The following is a 17,084-nucleotide window of genomic DNA, read 5'->3' as shown; positions in this document are numbered from 1 at the left end:
CTATTAGTACTTGTTTTTGCAGGCCTTGTGAAATATACAACACATATAACATATAAACTATGTAAAACATACAGAGAGCCATGCCTCCTGTGTATCGGATATATGAGGTATCTTAAGCATTTACAAGGTTTGAGGACTGATACCCTCGATTTCCATGGGCTCAGCATCCCAACCAGATCCCAAACTTCTGAACCAGAAGATGCAGAGCCCGGGTTCACGTGACCCCATAAGCTATCATATATCAGTGCTATTAATGCCACTGGGGATGTCCGTCTCCTCTCCCACGTTATATACTGTAAGGGCTTAAACTTGTCCATTATAACTTTTAGTCCTAAGGACATCCTGTAGCTTTGCAACCTTATGGAGTTGGATTTCAGGGGTTTCAGACAAGAGCTGGTAAGATATAGCTACGAACCCCTGCTATCCAAGGATGGTCACAGAGGAGTGACCCATATACAAAAATAAATTTTTAAATATATAACATATATAACCAGAAACAGTTAAAGAAAGAGGGGGTAAAACAACCGAGCCTCCTTATGTACCCCTAGCGATGACCAAGGAAATACCAGCAAGTCGGTGGTTCACAAGAGCCGCATATGCTCTCCTGCTAACAGGAGAGAGTAGTGAGTCTCGCGCACCCGCAAATAGTATAAAGACCAAGTGACATCGCTGTAAGGAAAAGAAAAAGTTCTCCTAGCAGATGTTTAGTGGCTGTCAAGTTCCACCGAAGGCCCAGTGCACCGCGGTTCCCATATCTCCCATTGTGTTCTTGCTTAATGCTAACTCTTTTGGAGCATCAACAACATGCAGCTTACGGTCTATTGCAAGTTTACTTGTAACTCCCTGTGAGAGAGGGAACATGCCCCTCCACTTTTTGGGAAACCAAGTCCTGTAGCTAGGAAACCTGTCTGTTCACTGTGTTCCCACATGGTGCTAGGATAGCGTAAACTAAGCCTGAAAACATACGCTGTTTCACCCCCAGGCCTGAGGGTGTTACCTGTTTTCTGGTTCCAGTGAAGTTGCGAGTCATAGGGCTACCTAGCGGGCTCTGTGAAAAAAGCCAATATGCGCTGGCCTCCATCTGGCGGAGGTTACTCAAGTGTTGGTCGCATATGGTGCCAACGTGGTCACCTAGAACAAAAGTTAAGTCTTGGAACTTAGGGTAGAAACATAGGGATGGTGTAGGTCTTCTCACCTATCAGCCTGTTGTGAAGTTAGCGGTCGGTTCTGCGTCGGACGGACGACGGGGATACTCGTGGGCTCTCATCTGTTTCCATATCACCCCGAAGCCTCGATGGTGAAGCAGTGGAAATTCTGCGCCTCCTCTGTCTTTCTCTTTGTGATCTTGGCGTGGCGTCTGACTGTGTGGGAATCCAAGGGTCTGGTTGCAAGAACGCACTGTACCAGTCCGGGACATCCACTACAGGGATACCCAGAGTCTCGCAGAAAGGCTATAGGTCCGCTGGGGTTCTCAGGTGCGCTGTGCGATTTCCTGCAGTGGCTTGTTAGCAGAAGGGGAACTTCCATCGGTAGGGGATGCGTCTGTCACGCAATGTTTGCAGCAAGGGACGGAGATCTCTCCTATGTTGCAAAGTAATGTCCGACAAGTCCTGGAACAGGTGAATACGTGCCCCTTCATGTTCCAGATGGTCATGATTGCTTGCAAGTCGCAGTATCTCTTCCTTTTGAGTAAAGTTCACTAGGCAGCATACTGCATCCCTAGGGGGGTCCGTGTCTCTTCCCCTCGGCCTTAGAGCCCTGTGACATCTCTCCATTTCTACAGGTGCGTCTGGCGGTCTGCCCAGCAGGGTATTAAAGATGGCCCAGATAGTGGCTTGTAGCTGGGGCCCTTCCACTGATTCGGGTATGCCCCTGACACATAAATTGCTCCTGTGGCCCCTATTATCAAAGTCTTCCATGTGTCTATGCATTTCCATCAGGTGCTGAGCATGGACACTGGTGACCTTTTGCACTTGCTGGATGGCTGCCCCATGTGTCATGGCTGCTGATTCCACGTGTTCCAGCCTAGAGGCCACTGCTCTGATATCATTCTTGAGGTCAGATATGGCTGCAAAAGGCATGCTTTTAACGTCTGTGGCGACCTGTTGGAGGTCTGCCAGGCATAATAAGGGAGAGGGGTGTAAGTTCTGTGTACCTACTGCAGCGGAAGCTCCAGGATTGTCAGCAGTGGTAGCGGAGAAACTCCAGTCCGAGGCCTGAGATGCGGCCTGTGGGTCCGTGTGCTGGGTCTGGAACATCGCTGGTATATTGCGGCTGAACTGCGTGGACGAGTCCTGGGGGGACCGGGTGGCTGACAAGCTCCTCCCGGTCATCCTTGCTGATGTGTGTGAGGTTTGTCCCGCTTGTAAGAGGCACTATAGAAGCTCTGGATGGCGGAGCTCTCAGATTATGCTACCATCTTCCTCCGGTGCTAGGCCCCCGTGATCTGCAATTTTTATCGGGACTGCGACATTATGGTGAAAACATCGGACAATTTTGACACATTTTAGGATCATTGGCATTATTACAGCGATCAATGCTATAAAAATGCATTGATTACTGTAAAAATGTCACTGGCAGTGAATGGGGTTAACACTAGGGGGCGATCAAGGGGTTAACGTGTTCCCTAGTGTGTGTTTTAACTGAAGGGGGGAGGGGACTGTGCAGGTGAGATGACAGATCGCTGTTCTCCCCTCAGAGAACCGGAAACTGTGTGTTTACACACACAGATCTCGGTTCTCCGTGTGTCAGTGGTGATCGTGGGACCCCGGCGGTGATTGTGCATTGCATCGGCTCGGGGGGGGGGGGCAAACTCCCCTAGTGGCCACAGGGCGAAGCAAAGTTACATAACGTTGTTTCGCCCAGCCGAGCCATTCTGCCGCAGTACAACTGCGGTAGCTGGTTGGCAAGTGGTTAAATGAAAAATAATTTTATCATTCTTACATTTATAAAGGAAGTAAGGGGTGCCTAGGGCAGTTGCCCATTATGTCCCCTTATAAATTGGGCACTGTTCACTTCTGTCAGAAAGAAGAGAGGATTTGGTTTCTTCTCCCTCCAGCCTGCAGGGGGCGATAGAGATACAATGCTAGGTTGAGAACTCTTCACAGTTGTGCGGGCACTGCTGATAAATGATGGTAGACTATCCTACTTCCTCTCTCCCCTTGTCATGTGACATTTCACATGACTAGAGAGAGGAAGGAAAAGCTGCATTTATTCCAGATTGTGTGATCTGTGAGTACAAGAGGGAAGGGGGTGACAACTCTGTTATAAGGGGGCACACTGATCGGGGGCTGATGTAAGTAGACACTGTGATAGGGAACCTAATGTGAGGGGAGACTGATGGGGGAACCTGATGTAACTGAGCACTCTGATGGGGCATCTGATATATGGGGGCAATCTGATGTGGACACCTAATACAAGGAAGTACCGTGATGGGGCAGTGGATCTAAGGGGGTACTCCAATGGGGACAAATGCTTTATGGGAGTACTCTGAGGATACTAGATGTAAGGAGGTACTCTGATGCAGCAACTGGTCTAAGAGGTACAGTACTCTGATGGAGACACCTTATGTAAGGGGGCACTCTGATGGGATTGCCTAATCTAAAAGGTACTCTGATGGAGACACCTTATGTAAGGGGGCACTCTAATGGAGATACCTAATCTAAGAGGTACTCTGATGGAGACTAAGGATGAGCTCCGCGTGTTCGCACACTCCACGTGCAGAGCCCACCAGGAAGTTGGCACGGCACTGCGCTAATCACAGGCAGTGAGACATTTCCTGATCTCTGCCTCCGCACATTGGGAAAATGTCTCACTGCCTGTGATTTGCGCAGCGCCGTGCCGACTTCCTGGCGGGCTCTGCACATGGAGTGTGCGAACACACCGGAGCTCATCCTTAATGGAGACACCTTGTGTAAGGGGGCACTCTGATGGAGATACCTAATCTAAGATGTACTCTGATGGAGACACCTTCTGTAAGGTGGTTTTATTTGCTTTTACTTGAAACATGGATGTGATACTTTTATGTTGTGTGTGTTTTTTTTTTTTTTTTTTTTTTTTTTTTTTTTTTTTTTTTTTTGAGAGAGATTCAAAGCTCAGTAGGAAAAAAAAATTCAGCGACCGGACCTCTTCGACTTTTAAATCATTACCCCTGCCCTGGGTAGACATTTGTGCATTGTAGGAATGTACACAAAATTGCATGAATTCCCTAATGCACAAAAAACATACAGCCCTTTTGCAGGAATTCAATAATGCAATTAATTCTTAATGGCAGAATCACAACCTTCACCTGCAGCAAAATAGATTGGTAACAAAGTACCATGCATTTTAGTGCAGCACGATTTTTAAAAAGGTTCTTTTGTGCCTTTTTTCATGCATAGAGCAGCCCATTGAAAAGAATGCGTTGCCCTTTATGTGCTGCAGAAAAATGTGCACGCTCTGTTACATCTGCAAATGTGTGAATGAAGCCTTAGGGCTAGTTTATACTTGCAGTAGCCCTCTGAGGAGTGATTTTGCATTGAATCACTTTTCAGAGATCATTTGACAGAGGGTGAAAATGCATTATGTCTTTTCCTCACCACCTGTTTTAAGCCCCTAAAGTCCTGCACACCATGCCAAAACTGCATGCATTGCATGCTATTGGAGCTCAGCCACATTCACTTATATGGGTTATGTTCAGCTGGCAATACTGCCCATAAAACATGACAGGGAATAATTTTTGCTGTGCATGTGTATACCCTCATATGGCTGCTTTTGCGGCTCGGAGGGCAGTAAAAACATGGCTCAACCTCCTGTTTTTACCTCCCTTCCCAACCACAAGTGTAAACAAGGCCTTAGGGGCTCGTTCACTTGGGCGGACAGGAGGGCAGTAAAAGCAAGCAGTTGAGCCGTGCTTTTACTATCCCCAACCAGCCACCTGAAACAGGAGATACAGTTGCTTGGGGCTGTACATTTGCCATGGGCTAATACTTTGCTTTGCAGCCATGGCAAAAACTAAATGGTGCGACTGTGTGCAATGCACACGGCTGCAGCACAGTGGGTCATTGGGTTGAAACAGGCAGCAAGGAGGTGAAATATCGCCTCACTTCCTATAAACAACTCTTTGAAAACTGATCTGTTGCAGATTGTTTTTCAGAGGGGCAGCCATAATTATCGCACATCTGAACAAGCCCTTAGGCTATGTTTCCACTATTGCGTCCCCAAAGTCGCGCGATTTTGCCGCGATTTTTTACCGCGATTTTACCGCGACTTTTTACCGCGATTTGAAGCAATGCCTGTATCTATGGACCTCAAGTCGCATCAAAGTGGGACCAAAGTAGTGCAGGAACTACTTTGAAGTCGCTGCGACTTGAAGTCGCACAGATATGAACGGTACTCATTGGAAATCATGGGAAACAATTTGTCATGCGACTTTTCAGTCCCAAGTCGCATGAAAAGTCGCACTAGTGGAAACAGAGCATTAGAGGCCTTTCAGCAGCCCTTTCTCACCCAGAGCCTCCCTAGATCCCTTTTAGTTTTATGCACTCCTCAGAGCTCACCTCCCCTTTCCTCCTCAGACTGACACCAGCGGTGCAGGTTTTTCCCCAGTGACACTGATGCAGCACCATTGTTCCTCTCAGGGAAATTTTTGACACAGGGACGTATTTTTTTTCACCACTCTTAGCCCTTATTTGTGCACCGATTTAAAACTCTTCAGTGTGCTGCAGTGTAGCATTACTATTGGTACTGTTTCAGCAGGTCACAAACATTACATATGTTTTGCAGCATGCACAAGTACTAACCCTGTCTTCTCCACCTGGTAGGGGCAATTTGCTATCTTCACCCTGGGCACTGGATGGCCTTGTCCTGTCACTGGTTGTACATATATAAAAGCTGGCCATTATAAGCGCCCCTGTCAGTGTTAAACAGCTTGTCTCAACCCTCTAACTGACACTTTTGATGGACAGCTTAGTCTGTTAAAATAAGTTGACAACAAACTTACTTGTAAGATCACCAAGTGAAAATAAAGGAAAAGAAGCCTAAAACGGAAACTGATGCAGTCACCAAAGAATTGGTAAGCTGCAATATAATACATGTTTGCTTTTGGGTTTTGAGATGTTCTGAAGTGGAACTTTAGGCCAAAAATAAAGGGCAAACAGGTAGGAATTTTAATGCAGAAGAGACATGCTTTGTGCTTTCTGCATTAAAGTTGCTTATAGTTTCTATAGCTTATATAGTTTCGCTTTAGCCAACTCAGCGCTGGAAGATTTACCCCACTCGCCGACCAGGCCATTTTTTGCGCTACGGTACTGCGTTGCTTTAACTGACAATTGCGTGGTTGTGTGACATTGTACCCATATAAAATTGATGTCCTTTTTTCCCCACAAATAGAGCTTTATTTTTTGTACTAGAAACAAAGAACGACTGACAATTTTGAAAAAAAATTATATATTTTTTACTTTCTGCTATAAAACATATCCAATAAAAAAATGTAAAAAAATCGAATTTCTTAATTTAGGCCAATATTTATTCTGCTACATATTATTGGTAAAAACAAATCCCAATAAGTGTATATTGATTGGTTTGCGCAAAAGTTACAGTGTCTACAAACTATGGGATAGTTCTATAAATTTTTTTTTTTTTTTTTTTTTTTTTTACTAGTAATGGCGGTGATCAGCGACTTATAGCGGGATTATGATATTGCGGCTGACAAATTGGACACCTAACTGACACTTTTTTGGGGACCAGTGACACCAATACAGTGATCAGTGCTAAAAATATGCAAGGTCACTGTACTAATGACACTGGCAGGGAAGGGGTTAACATCAGGGGCGATCAAAGGGTTAAATGTGTGCCTAGGGAGTGCTTACTAACTGTGGGGGAGGTGCTTTTACTACCAGAAGATATGGGTCGGTGTTCCTACGTCACAGTTTTCTGTACTCTCACAGAATGACAGTCTGCCTTGTTTAAGTAGGCAGACTGTCATTCTGTCAGAGCACCGAACAATCAGCAGATTCCGGCAGACATCAGGTTCGAGGCACCCACTGATCAGCTCCCACTGTGTAAAATCCCAGCGGGAGCGAGCCGCCGGTGGCACGCACTCACGCCCAAAACACAGAAGTGCAGAGTTACATATATAAGTAATTGTAGTAGCCTTTTGTCTCATGATAATTTTTATAGCTAAACCATATTCAGGTGTATAGTCCTCCTGACTGTGTCTACACTGTGATTGCAGACAAGGAGTCAGAATAACAAGAAAGGCACCTGCTACACATACCTTTTGATTAAATGTTTTAAGTACCAGGAGCAATAAATGATTATATCTTTGCTGCATCATGTTATCCCTAGGGAAAGAGATTACTAAGCAGGCGTCCCTTCACTACAGAGAGCACATCTCCTCTCCAAATAAGACACCAGGGATTCCGATCTAATCCGATCTAGATGTGCGTTCTGCTTTTAACAATTGGTTATAGATTCACAACGAATAAGGGATGAGCAGGGCTTAGCTGAATTTATGAATAAAAGAAAAACAGAGGGCGCACCAACCTAGTGCATTACCTTTGTGATAATTTATTATTTAAAATGTGTGCATTATACTCACAATTAAAAAGCATGTTTCAAGCAAAATATAAAATCCACCATATCCTCCATTCAGCTGAGCAAAGTCCGCTCTGAGGAAGAGGGGACACTAGAGGTCGACCGATATGGGTTTTTCTCTGGCCGATGCCGATATTTAGAAATCGCGGTGGCCGATGGCCGATATGTGATGCCGATTTTTTTGAGCCGATATATTAGGCCGATTTTTTTTTTTTTTTCTTTTTTTTTCCCCCTTCATCTCATAAAATCTAACAGTTAGACCCCTTTCACACTGGGGTGTTTTTTTAGGCGCTTTTGGGCTAAAAATAGCACCTGTAAAACGGCTTCCCTACAGTCTCAGTGTGATATCCCGAGTGCTTTCACACTGAGGCGATGCGCTGGCAGGATGTCTTTGGAGTGGTGTATACCGCTCCTCCACCGCTCCTGCCCATTGAAATGAATGCGCACCGCTGCCGAAGCGGCTGCAAAGCGTTTCGGCAGCAGCACTTCAGGGGCGCATTTAACCCCTTCCTCGGCCGCTAGCTGGGTTATAAGCGCCCCGCTAGCAGCCGAATAGCGCCGCTAAAATGACGGTAAAGTGCCGCTAAAACTAACAGCGTTTTACCGTCAACGCCTGCTCGCTCCAGTGTGAAAGCAACCTTAAGTAATAAGTGATGCAGAAAATTTTTTACATTTAAACATTTATTGAACAAAACAAACCTCCAATCAGTTCACTTGTATGTATAATTTAGATAAAAAAAAAAATAACTATATCTTAAATATTAAATACACAAAAACAGGTAACCAAAACTTTTGGACGAAAAAAAATGGGCTAACTTTACTGCTTATTTTTTTTTTTTTTAATTAGTGTATTTTATTTTAAAAAATTGCGTTTGAAAGACCGCTGCGCAAATACTGCGTGACATAAAATATTGCAACAACCGCTATTTTATTCCCTAGGGTCTCTGCTAAAAAAAATATATATAATGTTTGGGGGTTCCAAGTGATTTTCTAGCAGAAAATACAGAATTTTTACTTGTAAGCAACAAATGTCAAAAAAGATTTAGTCTTTAAGGCCTCTTTCACACGGGGCAGATCAGTCATGATCCGCCCCGTGAACACACGCTGGCTCAGCGGGGATCGCTCCGCCGATCCCCGCTGAGCAGGAAGATGACAGGTGCATCGCTGCACGCTGTGCAGCGACGGACCTGTCAGAGCGCCGCTCTCCCCTATGGGGGGATCGGATGATGACGGTCCGTAGTGTCCGTCGTCATCCGATCCGATCCGAAAACGGAGGGAAAAGTAGGTTTTTCCTCCGTTACACTTTTCGGATCGGAGCGGGGTCGGATGTCAGCGGACATGTCACCGCTGACATCCGACGCTCCATAGGGATGACTGTATGTCCGTTTTTCATCCGAAAACGGATGGATGAAAAACGGACATACGGATCATCCGTGTGAAAGAGGCCTTAATGGTTAAACTGAGAAATTCTACACACGGAGTTCAGTCTATTGATAAAAGAACCCAAAGAGATACAAATGTATCTTCTTATCAGACTTGGCTGCCCAGAGGAGGAGAGAAGAAACCTTCAGACAACTTGCAATTGACTTCTATTACAGAAGTCATTTGCAAGTCCCGCTGAAGTTTTATAATCGGCTTTTTTTATCAGCACAATCAGCCGATGCCGATTAAGTAAAAAAATCCAAATATCGGCCGATATATCGGCCGGCCTCTAGGGGACACCCCTTGAAATGTCAGCTCTGTTTGGACACTCATTCAAAAACCAATACCATCAGCGGACCTGCATGTTCTTCTGTGCAGCCTTGACTGTGTGAACTTTCTAGCCCTCCTGAAACTCTAGGTTCAGACATGTTGTTTATACCTTTAAATGACACACGGACACAATGCAAATAGTTTTTTAATTCTCTCAGATTTACTTAATCAAGGGGAGAGATTTAAAAGGAGGATTAGTCAGCCAAATTCTGGTTACAGCTAAGACTAGGTTGAAATAGATACCAGTAACGTGTCCCCTTTAAGAGTAATAAACAGCAATGTTATAAATGCAAGGCCTTGCGACTATCTTCACCGGCAGTTGGAGCTCATAGAACAAGAATTCCTTAGTGTGGCAATGTGATGGCAAACAAGGCAAGACAGCTGGTTCTGACTTATAGCAATACTCTAGGCAATCCAGATAAGTGATGTCTGTGCACAGTGTTCAGAGTGTAGTATTAATGACTGGCAGTGGGATCTGCCTCAGCAGATCCCTTTATAGTCTCTCCCACAATTCTCCCCTGGAGCAGATAGCTTGCTGGAAGGTGTAGTCCATGGTCAGTTCTGCAGTTCAGCGATGTCTGCTCAGAAGACTACAGTTCCCAAAATGCTTTTCTTCAGGCTCAGAAACATGATGTCAGTAATCCGAGCCCAGCACTAGGGGGATACAGAAATAGTCTGGGACAGCAGGAAGCATGTCTGCAAAATCAGATGCTGTAGTCTGCTCCCGGCTACATCCTACCCCCACTTGAAAGTCTTTGGTCCCCGAAGACAGGATACAGTCCCACCAAATATTTGTTATTTAACACATTAAAGATCTGCAAATTACAAATCTGCTAACCAGAATCTACAGAAGCAAATAGCTGACTAATAGAAGGATTTTCTTACAGTAAGCTATATAAATCATCAGACAAAGTTACATCGTTTTGGTGACAGGCCAGTAATAGATTAGTGACCCACCCAGAAGTGTCAGAGGGTGGAGCAGGGTCATTCTCTACCAAAGGTTCAGTTGGCACTTGGCTAGAGCGTTGAGATGTAGAAATTAGTTAATCTGCGCTTTCTCCAAGGGTGTTTTACATTGGTCTTTTATGGGGACAGATTTCCCGTCTAAGTCTTGAATATATGTTATCTGAGGTTCCAGACTCCCGATTCAGACCCCAAAAACTACAACCAGGCTCTGGTTCTTCCAAATTCTCATGAACAGTCTCTCCTCCTGCGTCATGGGTGGAGGGGGCTGGAACTTCTCTAGAATCTAATACTTCATAGTTGTTAGGCAGTTCTAGTTTGACTCTTCCAGTTCTTCTCACAGGGGATGGTAAAGACCTCTCTGTCTCAGAAGGCTGATGTTCTAGCATTTTGGGCTGAAAGGTTTCACCCATATCTTCCAATGGGGACTAAGACTGGTGATATCCTCGAGTGGGGAAATCAATAACTAGTCGACTGTTGGCTCCTCTTCCATCATTCTTCTCCTCTTTGTCGTCTTGATTAGTAGATGAGGTAGTCTGACGGGTCCTAGAACTCAAAGTAGGAGAGCGAGGTGTATCAGAACAAGGTGATGAAGATACCCGAACGGCCTCAGATATAGACAAGAGGTGGTTTTGATGCCAGGTCTTGAGAGGACCAGTCTTCCCCCCTCCTGGGCGAATTTGGTACACAGGAAGTCTGGGTAGCCGTTTTTTGCAGACAATGTAGGGTTGAGAGTGCCATCAATCGGCCAATTTTTGTTTTCCTGGCACTCCTAAGTTGCCTAACAGCATTCGATCTCCTGGTTGCAAGTTCTGAACCCTCACCTTGAGATCAAAGTTCCTTTTTGTTTCTATGTTCTCTAGCAGTGGAGGCTTCCTTGGCTCTCTCATAGGCGGTTTTCAACTTTCTCTGAAGTCTATCAACATTTCCTCGATAAGAGGCCTGAGAAGTGTGATCCAGGGAGGTTCCAAAGGCTAAATCCACAGGTAAACAGGTATCCCTCCCGAACATCAACCGGTAAGGAGAGTACCCGGTAGAGTAATTTACTGTTCTATTGTAAGCGTGGACCACTGCAGCAACGTAGTCGCCTCAATGTTGTTTCTTTTCTAAAGTTAATGTTCCCAGCATGTTTAGCAGGGTAAGGTTGAAACGTTCTGGCTGTGGATCTCCTTGGGGATGATAAGGGGTGATTCTGGACTTTTGAACATTCATCAATTCACACAACCATTTTACCAATCTACTCTCAAAGTCCCAACCTTGATCTGAGTGTAGACACTGAGGTAAGCCGTAATGAACTAAAAACTTCTCCACCAAAGTTTTGGCAACCGTACTGGCTTGTTGGCCTTTCGTTGGGAAAGCTTGGACATAGCGAGTGAAATGATCTGTCACAACCAGGACATTGCTTCCCCCACTCAGGTCAGGTTCTAGACACAAGAAATCAATGCACACCAGCTTCATTGGCCCTTGACTTTGTAGATTGGGGCAGCCCTACCAGGTAAAGTGTTTCTTTGGATGCACTGAATACAAGAGTGGCAGTAACTTTCAACTTCGGCCCTCATGGATGACCAATAGAAACAGTCCCTAACCAGCTTAATGCCCCGTACACACGGTCGGATTTTCTGATGGAAAATGTCCGATCGGAGCGTGTTGTCGGAAATTCCGACCGTGTGTGGGCTCCATCGGACATTTTCCATCGGATTTTCCGACACACAAAGTTGGAGAGCAGGAGATAAAATTTTCCGACAACAAAATCCGTTGTCGGAAATTCCGATCGTGTGTACACAAATCCAACGGACAAAGTGCCACGCATGCTCAGAATAAATAAAGAGATGAAAGCTATTGGCCACTGCCCCATTTATAGTCCCGACGTACGTGTTTTACGTCACCGCGTTCAGAACGATCGGATTTTCCGAAACTTTGTGTGACCGTGTGTATGCAAGACAAGTTTGAGCCAACATCCGTCGGAAAAAATCCTAGGATTTTGTTGTCGGAATGTCCGAACAAAGTCCGACCGTGTGTACGCCCTATAACGCTTCTATCAGGCCCCAAATGTCCATGGTCATCTTGAAGAGCTGTCAATACTATCAATTTGTGCTTCTCGGGAAGAAACAATTGTCGAATACCTTCGGGTTCCTCAGATGGGCCTTTCCGGTATAGGATATAGTCTTCCAACTGCATTCGTTCCCATTCTTTGTAAATTGCCATCAACAGAAATCTTCAGCAATATCTGAGTGTATTTAGTTACCAATGCTTTCTAAACAAGGTTACATGGAGGATCTTCACACTGATCCCTTCTCAAATCTTCCTTCGTCAGCTGAGGCAATTCTTGACTGCGCATTTGAGTCAGATCACAGTAACACTGAGGCACTCTAGCAGGGGTAACTGCCACAGCTTCAGCTCCTGTGGCCCCCTTATGATGGTGCTCTACTCCGTGGCACACTGCGTGAACCCAGTCAGGAGTCAAATGGACCAAGTTCCTTGCACTATCATCTGAAACATACAGTCTTTGAGATAGAGAATCTGCATCCTGGTTTCCTATCCCTGGCCAGTACTTCAGGCTGAATTAAAACTCGGACAATGCGGGATGGTTTTTCGATTCAGCGCTCGGTAATTGATGCACATCTGAATGGTTCAAATTATTTTGCACACCACCACAATGGGAGATGCATAGGGGGTGTTGGATTCCCTAATGACCCCAGATTTCTTCAGTTTGACCAACTGCTCCCGAAGATCCTCAAGGTCATTCGGAGGGATCCATCGAGCTCTCTCTCAAAAGGACTTGTCTTCGATGAGTCGGATTCAGTGTTGTGCACTTTTAGCACAACCCACATCAAAGTCATTCTTAGAGAACATCTTCTCCCACCGAGCTAGCTGAGCTCTAACCCTCTCTTCCCACCTGGGAGGCAAAGTGGGACGCTGAGCGTGGGATTCTCTCCCAGGGTCCCCCTTAACCAAATCCTCTGCGGTCACCGGAGTGGCCGTGCTCACTTTCCCTATCCCCATACGTGGCCTCAGGCTGACCGGCTGAGGGCAGACAACTGCCAATGTGGCAAACGTTTCTGGCCTCCCGGACAATGAATGATCAGATGTTATTTTTGTAAGGATATATCCATCGTATGGGAACTTTTGGGTACCAATACCCCAGATTACTAGATCTTCCAGCTTACACAATGTGATATGCTTCAGGTGCTTGACATAGAAATCCCTATACAATAGCATCACTTCGGCTCCAGTATCCAGTAGTGCTTTGATGTAGATCCCTTCTACTTGAAGTGGAACAATTGGAGAAGGCCCTACCAAGTTTCTCTGCAAGTTTCTCACTTGGGACTCTATCCTGTGTCCTAACTAACTTCCTTGCCTGTCCTACAGTCCCAGCTACGTTTTGACTGGGAGGGGATGCATTGACCTCTTGTGTCCTTCTCCCCTTCCCGAGTGACTCATTTTTGGGTGTAGGCAAGGAACAGGAAGGACAAGTGAAAGATCTTGGTCGCTGCCTCCACCTTGACTCTGCGATCTCTTTGGTGCTCCGTTTTTCCCTAGGACACTCAATTGGCTCCTTCACTGAGGTCCCCAAATGCTTTCAACACTTCTTCGAGCAGTTCTCTACTGATTCCTGCTTTGGGACAGAGTTTCCCCACATCCAAAGCATCTTCTTTCCTTGGCCTGGGGCGACTTCAACCCTCCTGGGTAAAATCTCTATTCTTGCATCTTCCCTTGAGTTTCCATTACTTGCATCAAAGCTTGATACATTTGAGTTTGAGCCTGTGCAACTTGAGTCATCAATTCTGCTGGCTTGGGATCTGACTGATATATATTTTTTTTTTTTTTTTTTTAACTGTCAGGACTGACAGGTACTTCTTGCTCTGTCTCTGCCTCGCTGTCCTCATCGGAAAAGATAGGTTTGGCTTGGGCAACCCGGGCAGACACTTTCTCCCTCTTTCCCCCTTAGGCAATCAACTCTCTCATCCCCTGGCTCTTCTCCTCCATAAAGGCTTCTTCCTTCTGTACTTCTCTTATCAGTTCTGGGTAAGTTGGGACTGTTCGTGCCCCCTTCAACAATAACTTCAGAACAATGGGATGGTTTGGACAGGCCCCTTGTAAGACCCGGTCTAAGCGAACTTGGTCAGCATTCTTTTGGTCAATGCCCTTTTTGAGAATAATCTGGTGTAGCATCCTGTCTGCACGAGAAATAATATACTCTGAGAGTCTCTTTCCTCTTTTGTTGGTGAGTGTGATTGTATTTTATACAGGAGATCGGAGGTCTTCTCCACCCTTCCAAATACAGCGTACAGAGCTTCTATGTAGTCCATAGCAACACAATTTGTTTTTCCCATCCGCAGATTACGAATCACTTCAGCTGAAGGTCCTCTGAGACCCTCACTCACAACTGCTGCTGCTTCACAGCCTCTGAAACACTCCATTCTTCTATCGTCTGAATGGCTTGACTCATCCAGGTCTCAAACTCTTCCTCTCCAGCCGGAGTTGGCAATTGCCATGATAAAAAACAAAGCCTCCTATAACCCTGGTTGGCATTGCCGGAGCCATTCTTCACCAGACTCTCAACTAGCCGGCTCATGTCCCTATAGAATGAGGCAGGGCGAGCACTAGCCCTACAGGAGTCTGTACTAACTGGTCCTGTGTTCCCCGCACTGACTTGTGGCAACAGCTGTCCCTCCGTGGCCCCTAAGGGCACCTCTTCTTCCCGGAAACAGGCAGGTATGTCTTTCTGCCACTCCATCAACACCCAAACGTAGTCCAGAGTAAGTGCTACCTTCACATCCAGAATTCTGCTCTGGGACTAAGGCTCTCACCCACTGTCAGATCTCCTTCTCAGTGCACTCTCTTCCCGAGATCTACAGAACCGTGCTTCACTCCATAGGGGCTCCTTCAGCTCTCCCCAGGCGACTGCAGCAGCTGGGTCTATCTCTTGCCCCCACATTGGCTCATGACTGGGCTGACTAGGGCCTGCAGCAGAGAATATCCTGGACGAGCCCCCAGATGTAGCACTGCCCCCTAACGGGTTGCTTGAAATTGCATGTTTTTCTGTACAGCCTTGACCCTCTGAACTTTCCAGCCCTCCTGACACTCTAGGTTCAGACATGTGTATAACTTTAAATGACACACAGACACCCTTCCCACGGAAGTCCGGGAAGACTTAGATTACCCCATCACATTAGATGAACTCCAACAAGCAGTGAACACGGTAAAACCGGGTAAGGCCCCGGGAACTGACGGCTTCAGTTTTTCTGCTTCTTGGTCCCTATATGGTGAAGCTAATCAATGCAGTAGGATCAGACACTGTCTTTCCCAGATACACTTTGAAGGCGCATGTCGCTGTCATTCATAAATAAGGCAAAGATCCTGCCTTTTGTGGCAATTTAAATGTAGCCACTGGATAGCTCAGTATTTACCAGACCTAGTTCACTTAGATCAAGTGGGTTTTATTCCCTCTAGGGAAGCTAGAGGCAACACAACCAAAGTACTTAATCTCCTTCATGTAGCCACCTCTACCCATATCCCCTGTGTCTTTCTTAGTACAGATGCAGAAAAGACGTTTGACCGAGTAAATTGGAACTTTATGTTCTCGGTACTCCGTCATATCGGCCTAGGGGACACCATGTTAAAATGGATAACTAAAATTTGACTTCAGCCCGACAGCCCAAGTTAAGGCCAATGGAATCCTCTCGGATCCCTTCCCCATCCTGAATGGAACGAGACAGGGTTGCCCACTATTACCCCTCTTATTTGCTCTATCCCTGGAACCTTTCCTCTGCAAAATCCGACTAAACCCAGTCATTCAGGGATCATCTGTTGGGGATGCCCACCACAAAATATCTGCGTATGCTGGCGATCTCAAACCTAGGGAACCAGCAATTTTCCCCTGGCCTTCACTTCCCAAATTCAAGGCTCTCCACCACTCTGGTTCCGAACAAGCCTCCAACTTTATTATAGCGGACAAATGGTCTTCATTAGCAATGTTGATGGCAACACAGGCTCCTTTTTTAAGCTTCCCTTTTGGAATGCCCTCCAATTGCACCACTTTATCAATTCCCTATCAAACCCCCAGGGTTTTGGACTTCATTTGACGACCTTTGAGGAGTACTGTTCAGATGTGGGAACTCTACCCCAGGTTCTTTCTAAAATGTACGCTTCACTGAACACCCCTCCTGAGCAGCCACATCTGCCTTGCATAGCTAAATGGGAAACGTAGCTAAACCGAACTTTCACGTCGACCCAAAAACAACACATTATCAGATTCTCTCTCAAATCATCACTATGTACAAAAATCCAAGAGACAAACTTTAAAATATTGACAAGGTGGTACCTTACGCCTATTAGGATACACAAATACTACCCTGAGACCTCTGACCATTGCTGGAGATGCCAGGAGAGCGGTGGAACAATGCTCCATATATTTTGGTCCTGCCCTAGGTTGAGACACTTTTGGGTGGAAATTCGAAATTCACTCAAAAATTTATGGATTATAAGATACCCGATGATCCTGCCTTCTTTCTGTTACATGTTTCCAGTATCGCTACTAAACTATACAAAAAATCCATTATATGTTACTTGTTAAACGCTGCCAAGTCCTGCATTCCTCTTCATTGGAAACAGCTCACGCCGACCATTGCGAGTTTGCTTCATAAAGTAGAAGATATAAACAAGATGGAAGATTTGATACTCGCAGCACAACATATATGGGAGAAATACTCTAATGCCGCGTACACACGGTCGGACTTTTCGTCTACAAAAGTCCGACAGCCTGTCCGACAGACTTCCGGCGGACTTTCGGC

Source organism: Aquarana catesbeiana, linkage group LG04 (assembly GCF_042186555.1).
Source record: "Aquarana catesbeiana isolate 2022-GZ linkage group LG04, ASM4218655v1, whole genome shotgun sequence".
In the NCBI taxonomy this organism is placed as follows: domain Eukaryota; kingdom Metazoa; phylum Chordata; class Amphibia; order Anura; family Ranidae; genus Aquarana; species Aquarana catesbeiana.
Note: the sequence above shows the minus strand (reverse complement) of the source record.